Source organism: Egretta garzetta, unplaced genomic scaffold, assembly GCF_000687185.1.
Source record: "Egretta garzetta isolate BGI_Z169 unplaced genomic scaffold, ASM68718v1 scaffold51, whole genome shotgun sequence".
In the NCBI taxonomy this organism is placed as follows: domain Eukaryota; kingdom Metazoa; phylum Chordata; class Aves; order Pelecaniformes; family Ardeidae; genus Egretta; species Egretta garzetta.
The window spans coordinates 124,485-136,422 of NW_009258549.1; positions in this window are offsets into that span (position 1 = coordinate 124,485).

Here is an 11,938-nt window from a genome sequence, read left to right on the forward strand (position 1 = left end):
CCTACAATTTTTAGAGAACTCACAGAAATACTTCTGCTTCTGAAAAGACAAATTTTTAATACAAATAAGGCTATATTTGGGAATGAATTTCTTTTATGGCAGCTTTTACAGTGAAAGAAGCAACTCATACATTGGGCACTGGCTATTTGGTGATTATTCGAAGGATAATTTTCAGGAAAAGAAAATCTAACACTTTCATCCTAATCAAAGAGGGAAACAGACTTCTGTGAAACTGCACCTTCAACAGCAAAGCTCCACTCATGATACTGAAAAAATGTTGCCAGCCTTTTTCTTTCTTTTCTGAAAATTGAGTTTGTGGACAAAATGGTCTTGACTGACTCTTTTTGGCAGGTCAGAGATTATATGCTTAGAAATATGTTCCCGTAGTGGTTAGGTACTGGTGTGTACAAAAAGGGTAACATTAAATATATCAGTTTACATCTGCATGTAAATGTAGGTATTTCTCCTTTTGCTTAGAATATTGTGTTACTTTTTCAAAGAGTGCACCTTTTAAAATCAATATCTCAAAATCTATGAAATAAGTTTAATTTGGACCATTTCTACTTAAAATGAGAATTTTTCTCCAAATTGCTCAAAAATCTTCCTTTCTCAAAAGCCAGATTTAGATAACATGTAGCTGTGTGCTGAAATCCCATTCTGAATACGGGGTAACACTTCCCACAGACCTTTCAAACTTTTGCTTTTTTGGCCTCACGTTGGTGAAACAGTTTTAAATATTTTTGTCTTTCCTTCGTGATATGCTGACTGAACACCTGAAGAAATACTTGTGTATAAAAAAGAACAAATACTGATCAAATACCTCAAAATGTGTCCATAAATTTCATTTAAATAAAACAAATTGAATTAATCCTGGCTGTGGTTTTTTTTCACTTCCAGTTGATAACGAATGGGACGGGACTGTTTGCAGGAGTAATGAATTTTCAGCAAAGAATACAGACAATGGGTAGGAAGTAAATACAAACTGCTGCCTATCAAAATAAATTTTTAATCTAGATTCTTAAATCTAGATAAGGAGCAGGTTTGTGCTGTGGGCATCTAATAAAAAATTATTGGGTATAAAAATACTCTGCTGTTTTCTAGAAAACTACTCTGAGCATTTATACACTTTCAGCTGTTGGGTGCCTGCCTTCAAGTACTTGCAGTCCCAGTCTGGGTCTATTGCTGGAGCTCTGAACCCATTTTTTTTTCTTGATTTACAGCCAATATCCTTGAAAAACAAACACATTTAGGCAAATCACACAAAGTTCAGAAATGGAAAAAGGCTAAATGAGTTGTCCAAATGACTTGCTGCAAACCATTCACCTTGACTGTACTGAAGCAGCACTGCTAAAAATGTCCATGTCGGTCACAGGCTTCATTCTTTATGTGTTAGCCAGTTTCCTTTTCTAATGATTATTTTGGTTTTCTGTTACTTTTGCAGGGTCTGTTTCCCAGGCCCAAAGAGTCTAGTTACCTGGACACTTCTCTCTAAAGATCCAGAGCTGAAGCACTCATCTTTGAGTGCGTAAGGGTTTATATTCATTACCCAGGAAGAGGGAGAAGGGCTGGGTAGTGGTCTGAATGTCTGATTGGGATCCATTATTTTTGCCTTTTTTCCTTCCCTTTGCAGTCTCCGACAAGAGATTCAACCTCTTGCTCTGCCTCAGTTTTGAGATTTCTGGAAACAGAGTAGTGCTGCTGGTAACTCTGTCAGTAAGCCTGAATTGCATTTCTCCCTCAAAGCAGAGATTAAATCTTTGTTATCTATGAAAAACATGCACTTCCTCAGAGTACCTGACACAAATTCTGTGAAACATGTAGTTGTTTGTAAAGCACTCTGGAGATGAAAAGCAGTTAATATAGACCTAATAAAAAAAAATAGCCAAATCAAACCGAACCACTAAAAATAAAAATTACCAGAATGTCTGTTACTTCCTGGGAAGGAGGCATCAGATAATGCCCCAAATAAATTATTTGGTGAGATGGTTGTCACAGAGATATATCCAGAAGCCATAATCCTCTGATTTCCAAATCCTGGAGAGGTGATGCAGCATGCCACCTGCTCCATGGTCCAGCTAGTTAGGCTGGCCGGAAAAGAGGGACCTAGGTCATGGGCTCTGCCCCCTTTCAGCTTCTCCTCATGTGGGACATTCCTCACTTTATAGTTTAAAAGACAGGCAGGCGAGGTGCTTAGGGACATGGTTAGTGGTGGGATGGCAGTGCTAGGTTAATGGTTGGACTTGATGATCTTAAAGGTCTTTTCCAAGCTAAACGATTCTGTGATTCTCAATGGGAGTCTAACCCAGTGGAGAGCATCACACCCTGGGCCTGTGCTTGGCCGTCGCCACTGTAGGGTGTCTCTGCCCATGTGAGAGGTGGGCTGATCCACTGCACCTCTAGATGGGACTGGTTTATTTGCTGCATATCCTTAATACTCTGCAGTCAGAACCAAACCTGGATTTTGTGAAATAATATTCTGGAAAAGGCCTCTGGATCTCAAGTCAAGGAGACTGGTTAAAAGTCTACATTTCAATAAACCTGTAGCTACTTATTTTTAGATTATACATCTTTAACAGCTCTGGAGATGCCTTTAAAAATACCTCCCAATCCAATCTCAGTGCTGAAGATGCAAAAGCCAGAATGTCACATGTAGCTTAATCTAACTTTAAAGGAAAATTAATTTCTGGTTGAAAAGGAGATTCTTTCTGTGGGAAAAATCTGTCATAGGTTGAACCACTCTCCTTAGGAAAGTTTTTATTTCTCACAGTTCCTGTTGTCATGCAAACCTCTTGCACGCTTTTAGCACAAGGAAGTAAGTAGAAAACAGCTCAAGATTTCCCAAATATGGATCAGTGCTTCCTACGGGCATCAACAAAGGTTTCAAGTGAATGCTACATTTCAAAAGCTTTCTTAAGCTGTGTCTGTCTAGACAAAGGTTTTCTTCAAAGCTTCTAAAGTGTATCATTATCAGACTTTGAAAGCAGACAATGATCCAACTTGTCACCCTGAGAATTAAAGTTTTAATAAAAATGTTGACCAGAAGAATTCTCTCCATGTAGAGCAATTGCTATTTACAAGAAAGGCAAACACTGACATCCCTAGGCAACCATGCTACAGCTTTATCAAACTCCTGCACACCAAATACAGACACTTTAATCTTTCTATCAAATGGGAAAAAAACACACATCTGAAGTCTTCCCTCTTTTGCCATTAAATTACAAATCCATTTGCTCCTTGATATTATCAGCATTTTAAAGATGTGTAATCCTGGCCATGGGATTGCTTTTAATCCTCTAATAGCTATTTAGCTGATTTCTTTGTAAAAGCCCATCCACACTCCTTTCATGTTATATTACCCAGCGTCAATAACATGGCCAAAGAAAACCAGGAGGTACTATAGAAAAGTTATGTTCACACAGTAAAGAGATCAGGGCCAATTTATCTCACTGGAATAAATGAACAGGGAACATCCACATAAAATATTTGAAAACATTTGTCACTGGCATACTCAGGAAGGAGGCAAACCAAGATCCAAAACATTTTTAAGAGAGAGTTGCAAGCGGTACCAACGGGAGAGCCCTGCTAAAGTTAGCTGAGGTCAATCACTGTAGCTGAGCAAGGTCTTAGTAAGTCCCTCCAAAACAGAGTCTAAGCGTATATAACTTCAGCGGGTGCTCATCACTAGTAACCCTCAGCGTATAGATAAACGGCGACAGGGTAAGAGGTAAATTTGTTCTAGGCAACTGGGGAGCAGTGAAATGGTAAGACTGCAGCTGTGCCTAGCTCTTCTGCAAGGCTGTCCAGCTGCAGATCTGGAAGCTCTGTGAACACAAGATGAGCAACATTCCCCGTCAGCCTGAAGGTGTGCTTGTAGGTAAAAATCTGCTATAAATGCTCACCCATCCATTTTACACATTTCATGATTTTTACACGTTTTTTCTACCTCACTGTGAATATGTCCACTGACAGAGCAATGGAAAAGTTCTCCAGGTTGCCCTCGCTGGGAGAACAAACTAGAGGAGTGAAGGTGTTTCTAAAGGTCGATGGTCTCTCTCTCCATATCTCAGTGGATTTCCATATGGTCATCCAACAGTAGATCAAATACAGAGAGGGTTCAGGCTAGGATGCTGGTGAAATGAGCACAGACTGCCAAGAACATTTGTTTGGAATTTACATCAGTCTGGCAAGGTGGCACTGCTCAGAAGATGCCCCAGAGCTGGCTGAAAATGTTATGACTCAGCTACCATGAGCCAAGACCCTGGAAACTCAATAGGAACCAGCATGTTCATTTAGTGTGCTGTGCAAGAGACTGGTTGTGCTTTTCAGGATTGAAAGGGCCTCCTTTTTTTTTGTCATCAGAGTGTCCCTTCCCCTACCTGCTCACATCCATATTGCATAATTATTCTGCTGACCCTGAGGTCTGATCAGCGGAGCAGGCACAGCTAGCTGGTGGGTCGAGGACCCAGCACCGGGCTGTGCTTGGGTGGCAGTGAGGTTTTGGAGAGGCAGACGATGGCAAGGTGGGAGAAGGGCTGTTGGTTCACCCTGGGAAGGAGATACTTGCCTAGGTGGGTGTTCAGATGGAAGCTATCACTCTCTAAGAGTGGGATTCAGCAGGTCCTGCTTTAGCACCCACACTTCAGTAGCCTTGCCCTCTTGTATCACTCAAAAAATTCCCATTTAAAAAGCCAAGTCAAAAAGTGGGCCTGAAAAAAGACAGGTGCCATTTAGAATCACAGAACCATAGAATCATTTAGGCTGGAAAAGACCTTTAAGATCATCAAGTCCAACCGTTAACCTAACCCTGCCATCCCACCACTAAACCATGTCCCTAAGCACCTCGTCTACCCGTCTTCTAAATACCTCCAGGGATGGGGACTCAACCACTTCCCTGGGCAGACTGTTCCAATGCTTGACAACCCTTTCGGTGAAGAAATTTTTCCTAATGTCCAACCTAAACCTGCCTTGGTGCAACCTGAGGCCATTTCCTGGCCTTTGCAGTGCACTCGGCTCTACTGGGGACTTCCATAAGGGCTTCACAGAAGCAAGTCTTTCACTGTAACAAAATGAGCTTTTCTGGCTGGATAAAGCCCTGTGTGGAAGTCTCCTGGTGGCGCACCTATTCTTGGTTATCACCCTCGCTGCCAGAACGTGTCCCTCCATGGCCTGAGCATGCAGCATGCACACAGGGTACAACCAGCACCACAGCAGCTACTTGAGTATTTGAAGTGTGTGAATAGTCACCTCTACCAGGCCTGGGCTGAGGGTGAGAATAAAGATTCAGAGCTATAGTCTGGCAGTGAAGTACAGCCTTGGAAGAAAAAAAACTTTGCCCAGCTGCAAACTGAGTTGAAAAACGTAGTGTGCAACAACTAGGGAACGGATAGTACGGGTATGTGTGGAGGCAGGGTTTATTGAATACGCTTCAGAGGAAAAGCACAAGAAAAGGCTGGTTTGATTGGTTTCCCTTTACACAAGAAACATGGTAGGTGCATGCTTACAGGCTGGGAAGTCCGGGGTACCCACGACCCAGTCCTGGAGCAGAGCTCTGCCACTCTGCTTTCCCTGGGGAGATCAGGAGCCTCATGCAATCCCACACCTTGCAAATCCAAGACAAAGCCTGTTAGCAGTTTTTTTGTCTGCTTTCCAATGGAAACAAAGCTTAGGCTATGCGCTGTGTGTGAGACGTCCTGTCTCCAAAAGCTTCTGAACCTCTGACTGATTTTCAGCCAACCCACATGGGAAGAGGGTCTCAAAATGCAAATCCAATTTCTCAGTTTTTTTTTTTGTTTGTTTTTTTTTTTTTTTTTTTTTTTCAAAACAGGGGTTGGCCAGAGGCAGGGAGCCCAGCTTAGGGCTTATGGCTCTGGATGATGAGCTGTGGTGCTTCATGCTGCATCACATTCCTGTGCCACCCAATTGCTGGAGGCCACGAGCCCTGGGGCAGATGCAGAGAACAGGCAGTATGTCTGCTTTTTAGTCACCTGCAGTCATAACTGGGTGTATTCATGTAAGTTGAGGGGATTTGTCAAGGTCAAAACACCCATCTGTGAAGCTGGGTGGATGAAGACTCTGGTTCATTACCACCACTGTCCTTAGATACGTCTGAAGGGGCCAATACCCCCAAAACTGCGGGTTACAGGGGTGGAGAGCAGCCAGCAAGCCTGTATTTCACTCTGAGTTCCCTCACCTTTTTTCAAAAGCTTTGAAGCCAGGCTTGTAGGACTCGCTGTCATTTCAGAATGATCCTGCAATTGCTGAAGCACCAAGAGTAAAGTCTATGTTACTGTGGGCCTCAGGTTTTATCGATTATGTTTTTGCAGGTGCAGGAAATGAAAAGGTATATTGGTATGGACCGTGCTTTTTAGCCAGGCTAAAAGAAGCCCTAAAAGAGAGTCCATACATCTCTCTGCCAGTTTCCCCCTTGAAAATTTTGGAGATCTCTTGGCTCACTCAGATATGACTGGAGATAAAGGTCTCAAAGACACAGAATTCCTACATGGTCCATGAACACTGGAGCCACTGGAGTAGAAATAAGAGTCCTTACAGAGGGGAAAGCTAATGCTAAATTGTTTTTTCAGTTTGACCCACCTGATGGCCAGCCAGCCTGTGGGCGCCAGTCAGCCATCAGCAGGCACACGTGCTTTGTGTCAGTATAAAATGCTGCCTCTTGCCTGTTCTACTAGAGCCAGGGGATGAAAATATGAGTGTTTTGAGGGAGTTTGGGGTTTGGGAGGGGGAAACTGAATGAATGGACTGTGAGAGGCTGAAGGGTTGAAAATGTGGGGAAGGTAGTGGGCAGCGAAGCCTGGGAGCGTATAACACAAATCCAAGCCAAGCTGCATTTGCTGTGATGCTCACAAAGCACCTTGCTTGTCCCCATGATTTTATTTTGATGTAGCGTAGTTGTGGGCATATATAGCAGATTTGTGTGTTTCAAGGCTGTGAGCCATCAGCACTGAATCCTAACCAATGTCTTCCATCTGCACCAAGATCACAAAGAGAACAAGTAGTTACAAATAAATGGAATTTTCACATCTTTTTATGTATTTGCCTTACCGCCAGCATTATGCTATATTAGGCTGTTCTCTATATGTAGCTTTTTTTAAATTCAAGAAACACCAAAGAAGTCCCAGGCTCAGCTGCGGAGGGTTTGTCCCAGGGGAACACTCACACGGAGGTGCGGTGTGCATCCCCGCACCAAGAGGTGTTAAAGCTCACTGGCGCTTAATGAAGGAAACCGATAATAAACTGTGTAATGTATAAATGAAATAAGCCAGATGTACAAACACAGGCATGTGTGCTGTGGTGTTTGTGCACGGGAAAAGGAGGAAGGATGGCAGGGGGGGAGGGAGAAAGAAAGTGGGTTTGACGTGTGGCACACTGCTTGATATCAAACCAGCTGCATGGCTGGAAAAAAGGGAAATAGGAACAAATGAGATATGACACCTTTGGGGATGATTAATTCCTGGGGAAAAAAAAAAGACTTCAAGATTTGCAGCAAATTTGCAGGCAAACCCTGTGGAGATATAAAAAAGCTGTGAGATTTTACATAGCAGAAATGCTAATGAGAACAAGCAAACAGCAACTCTTGTGGACCAGGACTTAGAGGGAGCCACAGGCAGGGCTGCTGCCCCACCACCCCCAGCCAATGTGGGTGTTTTCCATCTTTTAAAGTGCTTTCCTCCTTCCCCCAGCATATTTATTCTCCTCCACTGGGAGGGAGGAGTGGTCCTGCCCCTGGAGGACTGGCTTTGCATTTTTAGCCCAGGGGTGCCGTGAGTTTAGGCAGGACTCAGCTTTGCCTCTTGAGGCTTTGCTTGCTTCAGGCATCCCTCACCCGCTTGGCTGCATCTGCGCTGTCTCTGTCACAAGGCAGAAATGAGAGGTGGGGCAGGCTGGGGCTGAACTACAGGGTGGGCCTTTATCCTAAAGGAGGAAAACAGAATAGTGGGGAGGGGAAGAGGAGCCCAGCACCATGAGGAGACCTGTGACGAGGAGCCTGGAGCATGGATGGAGGCCAAGCGTGGGAGGTGTCTCTCTTAAATGAGTAGTTGCACCATGGGCGCTGCTCCTCCTCCCTCCTCCTCCTCTGTCCCCCATGCCGGGAGTTAGGAGCGCAGCTGGAAACCATGGGGATGTTGCACTGGGCATCACAAGGGAAAGGGAGAGTGCTGGCTCTGGGAACAGAGACGAGGGGACAGGGGCAAAGTCTGTAGCATGAATGTCCAACCCAACACAGTAACACATCTGTTAGAAAGAGGAATCTGAGAGCTGTAGGCCAGTCATGCTGTGCTGGTCGTGATGGAAAGCTTTGTCAAGCTCAGGATTATAGGAAGGGCTGTTCCCTGCTCCTAGTGTTTTTCAGAGGGTGGATATAGTTCTACATCATAGTGATAATGCCCACTTTCTTTACATTTTGCCATTCACCATCGATCCCTGTCATTTTCCTCTCCTCTCTCCTGTCTGGCCCTGTACCCCTGGCTATTGCTATAGGGGCAAGGGTATAGGGGCATGTCCTGGCTGTTTATTTTGTGTTGTTCTCACACAGCAGTCTGATTTTAGCATCCCTTCTTGCTAACACCTCTCTGCCAATCACACTATGTGTGGCCCTTGATGAAGATGGACGTGCCTCGCAGCAGCTGGGTGGGAGGTGGGCAGGGAGCTGCTTAATAAGCAAAATTTAAATTAAAAAAAAAGGCCCAGCCCCTGTCAGAAAAGAAGCAGCAATATGATTTTACCACCAGCCATTGTGCAAAAATGGCTGAGGCCACAGCATTTGCATGACGGTGAGTCTGTCTGCCTGCACCTCAGACACACCACATTTATCTCCCTACCATCGCTGCTCCTTCGTCTTTTCTTGTTCATCATTGCAAAATACCTCCAAGCGTATTTCTTATCAAAGTGCTGAGCAGTTGTGAGCAGGCTGAGCTCTAGCTGTGGAGCGGAGGGGATGATTACAGAGCTCAGCCCACCTGCTGTCAGGAGCCAAATTACTTCAGCCCTGGGTATTCCCTCTGTTTCAACAACAGCATGGCCCTCCTCTTGCCTCTGTGCTGGGAACACCAGTCTCACTGGAAAATATCCCTGGGCTGCCCCTATACCGCTTTACCTGGAGCTGATTGCAGCCATAGCGCTGTCGTGAGCCTGCTGGGCTGCTTGTCCTTGTGTGAGTGGAAGCACCTGAGTCCCCTGCTCTTGTAGATAAATCTGCCCCTGTTCCCCAGCTCTGGTACTGCAGAGCTGCCATCTGCATTTATCCTATTCTATTCTATTCTATTCTATTCTATTCTATTCTATTCTATTCTATATATTACGGGTATAGTGTGGGACTCACTGGAAAATATCCCTGGGCTGCCCCTATACCGCTTTACCTGGAGCTGATTGCAGCCATAGCGCTGTCGTGAGCCTGCTGGGCTGCTTGTCCTTGTGTGAGTGGAAGCACCTGAGTCCCCTGCTCTTGTAGATAAATCTGCCCCTGTTCCCCAGCTCTGGTACTGCAGAGCTGCCATCTGCATTTATCCTATTCTATTCTATTCTATTCTATTCTATTCTATTCTATATATTACAGGTATAGTGAGGGTGGTGGGGACAAAGAGATCTCTCTGCCAGGTCTGTCATGCCAAGATGCCATCAACATCCACCTTGCCATCAGCTCCCTCCTGCTGACTAATGCAAGCCATCACTGAAGCCAGGCAAAAAGCCACAAAAAAGACCCAAATGGGGACTCAGGCCCTGCCCAGTTTCACTACTGCTTCCCGGCTCCAATGATACGCTCCCAACATGGCTGGGTAATGCTGCACCCCTGGTTCGCAGGGGTGATGCCCCGTGCAAGCAGTAATGGCACATCCCAAGGAGCCTGTTAGGACAGATCAAAGCTGAGCACCTACAGCATGTCAGCGTGATGCGCTGTACAAATGCGAGGCATTTGCCTCTGTTCATGTGTGGTGTGCTCCATAGTCTTGCATTTTGCAGCGCTATGAAAGCTTCAAAAGTTCCATTTATGTTAACAGGCCCATAAGCATAAGGTTATTAAATGTTGTTTATAGTACCCTGTCTGAGAAGCTCATTCAGTTACCAGCTGGTTTGACTTTTGCTAAAAGCGAGTTTCACAAGGGCGCCAAGTTTTGTCTGCACGTGCTATGGGAGTGTGTGTTGAAAGGGCAAGAAAAACAGTGGTTTTGCCATCATCATGCAATAGCTGAATTACTTTGTAGTAGGGATGGTCAGTGTTTTCAGAGATGAATGAAATATGTTGGCTCTGTGCTTGAAAAAAATGTTGCATTTAAATGTTTTTAAATTTTTGGGGGGTAAAACATTTTTAGCATTGGTTATTTTCTTCAAACTTTACTGGCATTTTACTGAGGTCATTGTCTTCAAGAGCACATTTCACACTTGCATCTTTGGTGAAAAAGTCACGGTTTAGGTCATTCCATCACTTCATAAGCACCACAAAACCTAATAAAGTTATTGCATACGTGGAGTGCTGGGTATCAGAAGCAGCGGCTGGGCAGGAGATGGTCATGCAGAGTGAGGATTAGGTGAGAGCAACATGGCCAGTGTGGCATCGTGCAGAGCAGGCATTTGCAGAGAGCAGCTGGACAGGAACGGTTGGAAGAAAAGAGTTTAGACTGAGTTAAAAGAGATGCCTGTTGACGTGTTGGGAAAGGATCCCAAAGTTTCATCCATGTGGGCCTACTGGGAAGGTGGCACTAAGAGCACATTCACAGTCTCAGGGTTTTTTTCCCCAAGAAGGAAACCTAAATTGGGGTCTCTGGCTAGACTTCCCATGGCTGAAGCACGGGGTAAGACGAGCACCTCTAGGAAAGTCACTGGTGAATTTTCTTCGCTGTTCTTAATTGCAGGAGATAAAACTCTTTAGTCTGGCATGCAAGTGTGGGTGCAGACGTGCGTGGGGCAAATGTCACAGAGCACCTACTACAGCAGGTGCCATGGCCTGGAGACCATGTGCTTGGAGCACGGGGCAGGGCAGAGGGGCATCTGGTACAAGTGTTTGGTATGACGTGTCACTCCAGCATGGCAATGGCAGCAGCAACCTGTGTCCAGGAATCATCAGGACGATGTATTTTATTTTATACCTGAAATAAGTTTTACAGATAAGACAAAGTTTATTCTGTAAATAATTTTGAAGGCCATTTTCAGTTCAAAATAGTACAGCGGAAAATACTGTAAAATTGTATTTGTATTGAACCATGCCTGCAAAAGGGAGGCAGCTTTAATTTAATTTTTTTCTTGAAAGCAGTCCCCTCTTTTCAGCTAGCCCTAACTTTTAATACTGAGAACAAAGTCCACAAGCTTATGCTCAAATATTGACAGTGACTTGATCGCAACAATTAGGAACGTGACCTGGCAGACCTGAAGGTTTAAGGCATTTGCACCATGAAAAGAGTGACTGGCAATCCATTGGACTTAGAATTTACTTGGAGAGGTTTAAGGAAAGACAGTTTGTAAGGCAGAGTAAAAAAACTCAAAAGCTTTGGAGAGTCAGTGAGATCATCCCTGGAAGATCAGATGCTATTTTTTATTGAGACTCCTTGGAATGGAGATCTTTGGAGGATAGGTTTTATAGAGAAATTTCCAGTACCTCTTCGTTTCAGACAGTTTATATATATAAAAATATTACAACACAGAGACTCCAAAGGGAAAGCACGTATAAGACAGGCTATTGGACAGTACTAAGAGTATATTCTACCTGGATGTGAGACAACACTTACATGGTTAAATCATATCTCTCCGTTCTTACTTTTTTTTTTTTTTTTTTAATCCTAGATTCAGTGGGACAAGCTCACCCCCTCATGAAAGATCTGGCAGCTCCCTCTGAGTCCTGAACCCTATCCAAGTGATAATTATACCTGTTTGAAATCTGGGAGCCGAGAAGTAGCCTCCAGCCACTCAACAAAGGCTGGCCCAGGGCCCC